Here is a 5,105-nt window from a genome sequence, read left to right as displayed (position 1 = left end):
CTCTCTTTTCTATCTCATTTAATTCAGATGGGCAGAGCCTCCATTTCACACAGACCTCACAGAAAATGTGCTGGTTCCACATTGTATCAGTCAGCAAAAGGGGTGCTGATGCAAAATACCAGAAATCTGTTGGCTTTTTTAAAGGGTATTTATTTGGGGTAGGAGCTCATACTTACAAGGCCATAAATCACAAGTTACTTCCCTCACCAATGTCTGTTGCCACGTTTTGGAGCAAGATGATTGCTGACATCTATAAGGGTTCTGCCTTCCTCTTCCCCTTAAGGCTCCATGGTCCCAGCTTCTTCTAATCTCAGCTGTAGGCTGTCTTTCTCCCAGGGCTGGTTTCTCTCTGGGCTCACCTGCTCTGTTCTCCATAAGGCCAGCTGTAAACTGTCAAACAAATGGCCCTTCTCTCTACCCAGGGCCTCTGCCTGTCTAATGGAGCCTGTTCTCTTTCCTCATGTATCTGTTTCTCTGTGTATTTACTTCCCAGGCTCCAGGTTCAAAAATTCCAACTGTCTCCTCTGTCTTGTTGTTTCCTCTGTGATGTGGTGTCAGAGTCACGGACCCAAAGGGTATTAAGAATGAAAGACAAAGAGATTGGGATCAGGGGTTCTGAGAGCATTGATTTCTCAAGCTCATCAGACAAATTTATTAATATCAGGGGCTTCTTTATATACCCCAAGTAATCGTGAGAACCAGCAACTATCCTAGCTAACTATTTCCATAACTTCATTAATGAAAACACAGTGCACAGTGGATAAGATAGTAACTAAAGCCCAAGATGTTCTATTATGTTATTGAAACAAGTATACTCATAAATCTTTTTGCCCAGGTTACTTGAGATATCAAGTCTGGGTTCTGCTGGAATGTTATATTTCCCAGAGAGATTAGCCACCTGCACGTATATCTCCAGGGACAGCATGACCCAGTGGTCAGAAAGTAACTTGCTACCATGGAAACAGCATGCCTTTGTTTCCCACAATGTGGCCCAATCAAAGCCCTTGTCATAATTTGCTCAAGTAAAAGTGACACCTCTGAATTCAATACAGTCTAAGGGTATCACTAGCCCAGAGGCACAGACCAGTTTACAAACATAATCAGTGTTTCATTTTGAAATTCATCAATAACGTCAAATTGCAACACACATGTAGGAATCAAGGTGAAGCAGGCTAGATCAGGGAATGAAAAGATGAACCTGGGGCCTGGCAGAAAACCACAGCTGTGAGGCACATGCCCTGGGACCCTCTCTGAGGGAAGGACCTTGTGAGAACTCCCCATTTGGAACAGGATTTTGTCTGGGATCAAAGGAAAGCTCCAGATATTTTTAAGCTGCCTGTCATCTGAATTGATGGGTGGGATAAGTAATCAAAACAGCAAACTGCTGGGACTCCTCCCCTGAACAAAGGGGGAGGTAAGTAATGGCTTAAAAAGCCAGCACAGAGGCTAAATCAGCCTTCCCCTTCCCCCCTTTTTCTCCTTTCTCACTCTGCCTGGACCAGCATGCAAGTCCACCTGGGGACTTGTAATCTGCAATGGGGAGTTGTAATCTGTAAACCAGCCCTTTTTATCCTTTTTAGCCCCTTTTCCCTCTCTCTGCCTGGATCAGCCCACAAGTGTACCTGGGACCCATAATCTGTTATTTTCTTTCTCTTCTCTCTTTTTCTTAATAAAATACTGGCCTAATGAAACTGGCATGTTCTTAAATTCTCTTTTGTAACATAGCCGAGAACCTAGAGAAAATCTGGCAACAAAGCATCCAGGCTGTCTATTGGAGATTTGGACCAGAAGGGTATCAGGAATGAAAGAAAGAAAAAGGAGAGGGAAAGAAGGAGAAAGAAAGAAAGAAAGAGAAAGAGTGAGAGAGCTGGGATCAGGGGGTCTGTGAGTAGAGACTCTTCAGACAACTTTATTGTTTACAAGGGGCTCTCTATATATCCAAGTCTACATTACAACAAGCAGCAATATGTAGTTAACTATTAGCATTACTAAGGAACTCAAAAGATCTTATCTCAAGGTACAAAGTCTAAGTGTTCTACTTACTACAAAAGGTTTGTGCTCTTCTTTCAGACTTTAACAGCTTCATCTCATTTGCAGGGAACTCTTAATTACCACATTCCTTACGTTGCAAGCATAGCCATGGAAACAGCATGTCTCTCCTTGTGAGACCACTGTGCCTCAGTTTCCAACATCTCCCCCTTTTTGTTTTTGTCGAGGTGACTGTGCCTGTCTTAGGTTACCCTTCTTTTGAGAGTCTTACCCATCATTGACTACTGGCCAAGCTCTTCAACTAGGGGAAGTTATTAAAGTGTTTTTGCTAGCACCAGGTTATTCGCATGTCCCATGGCTGTTACGCTTTGCAATTTTCTTCAAAAGCACTGTATAGCACAGGCGAGAATCATGAGCAACAGAACAAATATGATTAGCCCTATTCCTAAAGCTGACAGGAAATGCTGTGATTTCCACCAATTACCTGGGTTAAATTTTGTAATATGTGAAATCATATCTGAGAAAATATCCTTATCATTGGCTACATGAATTTGATTATGAGACATTTCTAATATTTTCCTTTGTAATTCAATTATTTCCAGAGAGATATTATTTTTATGGCCTAGCAAATGATTCTTAATTTTTTTCCATTGTATATCAGATGAATTATAGGCAAGAGGAGTAATACAAAAGTTGCTTTCATTCCAATCACATTTCAATCCCCTTAACAAGTTTAAATTATACAATTGATCTCTGATATGCAAAACAGCTGATTCTAAATTATTAACCCAATTATTTAACTGTTCATCAATGTGCTCTTGGCTATGCCATAAATCACTAGCATTTTTATGCCAATCATGCATGTATTGTTGAGTCTGTACTTTCATGTAAAGCTACCATAGCAGTAGCAACAGCTGTAATGATTCCAATCAGTGCCAGAAATGCTTATAATAAGCAGTCCAATAAAGCTTCTAGTCCATTTCAAGAATTCTTGTGCCATATGTGGCAATAACTGACTTTCAGGAGATGGCTGCCAAACTGCCTCATTCTCATAAGTATCCAGATGCCTTTCCTTCTTCTGGCCATCACTATTGTTTCTCCATTCTGCAACACACTTTCTGATAGACGTGTATACAAGGCACCATTTTCATAAAACAATGAGTCATTCTTAATAGTTATCTTACCAATTATGAAAACAAAATGGATCTCTAACAGGCTTTAAGATGATATGTTTGATTAAGGGTCAAATACTCTTTTGTCTTATTTCTATTTCCCAACCATTCATAAGTAGGGGCAATTCCAAGAAATACTTTCCACAAATTCTTTTGTAGGTTATGACTATGAGTGTCATTAGCCCAAGGGGCTGGTATCCATTTTCCTTTGTAATGTTAACAGTTCCTGCCACAATAGCATAAAGAGACAGCAAACAGGCCCAAAGTTCATAGGCAGACACAAGCTGCAAGTTCACAGTTCCAGAATTTGTAAAGTTAATGTGATGCGTTGCTGCAATTGCCACAGATCTCAGTGAAGTATTTTAATCTCTGGCCATATTTCCACATTTCCCCCTTTTTGTTTTTGTAAAGTAATGAATACAGCTCAGGTGGTTTTTTGTTGTATTACTCCCCAGAGGGTTTGTATCGTGTATCTGAGGGCCCATTCCTCTCAAGAGCAGAAAGGATCTGAAAGGATCTGATGTCACAGTCAGTGAAGTGTGCACAATGGACACTCATGGGTGAAGTCCATGAGCTGTTGGTAAGTAACAGGCAGCTGGAACTGCTGGGCTAAAGCCTGGTACTTGTGATGTTCACCTTTCTGGTGGAGCCACTCTGCTTTGGATGTCTCACTTGATCCTCAGCAAGGTCTTTTCTGTGGTTCCTGATACTGATTTGGAAGATTCACTTCTTCAGGCCCCATGTTGGGTGCCAGCTGTCACCTAGTGAGACTTTCTTCCCACAGATCCTCCTGGATAACTGCCCTTCCCATCCTGACTTACAGTGAAGTGACTGATTGCTTCCCTGGTCAGTGAAATACTCACATGGGGTCTATTCTCTGGGGACTCATTTTCCAGAAGCTCAGAATTTTTCAAACTAATAATTTTTGGTTACTTTGTCCCCAAGACTTCCGTTCTTAGCTTATCCCTTTCTTCCCACAGGTTACTATAAACAGGAAGGAGAAGTCAGGCCACATTCCCACATTTAGTTTGGAAATTTCCTCAGCTAAATATTCAAGTTGATCACTTTCAAATTATGCCTTCCTTCTAACACCTGGAGTCAATTTTGCCAAGTTCTCTGGCAATTTATAGCAGGGTTTATTAACAGGGGATCTGTAAGCCTGAATTGAAATTTAAAAAAAAAAATTCTTGTGGGGATGTGTTGGTGTGGTTGTGATACATTTATTAAATAATACACAATGTTGTGTGGACTTAGTGAGGGGTCCATGGCTTATGCCGGACTGGCAAAGGGATCTGTGGAACAAAAATGTTAAGAATCCCTGCTTTAAAGCAATGATCACCTTGTTTCCAACTTGCAATAATGTATTCATTATTTTGAAGGCCTCTTCAGAAGTATCCTTTGCATCCATATATCTAACAATCCCTTCAAAGCATAAGAGGCTTTTCCTATTAAAGTCTTACAAGTCTTCCAAAATCAACCATTTAATCATTTATAAACCTGTTCACACCTTCTTGGTGTTTGCATAGCAGCATGCACCCCACTCTCCTGGTATCAACTTCTCTTATAATTTGCTGAAAGCTCCTTGGAACAATGTACCAGAAATGGGCCTGCATTTACAGTGCGGATTTATTAGGATAAAAGCTTAGAGTTCTGAGTTAGTGAGTGCATCCAAACCAAGACATCATCAGGGGATCCTTTCTCCCTGAGCTGCAGCTAGGGGTCATCAGGCACATGGGTTGCCTACCTGTCTATCCTTTCTCCTCTGGGCCTTGTTACTTTCAATGCCTATCAAAAGTGGTGTCCTCTCAGTTTTTGTATTCTCTTGATTTCAGCTTCTGGCTTCCAGAGTCTTCTTGCTCAGCCTGGGTTCCTTTCTATATCTGCAGCTTCTTTATTATTATTATTATTATTTTTAAGATTTATTTTTTATTTATTTAATTCCCC

The sequence above is a fragment of the Dasypus novemcinctus genome, chromosome 30 (genome assembly GCF_030445035.2).
Source record: "Dasypus novemcinctus isolate mDasNov1 chromosome 30, mDasNov1.1.hap2, whole genome shotgun sequence".
NCBI classification, from domain to species: Eukaryota; Metazoa; Chordata; class Mammalia; order Cingulata; family Dasypodidae; genus Dasypus; species Dasypus novemcinctus.
This window is presented reverse-complemented; position numbering follows the sequence as displayed.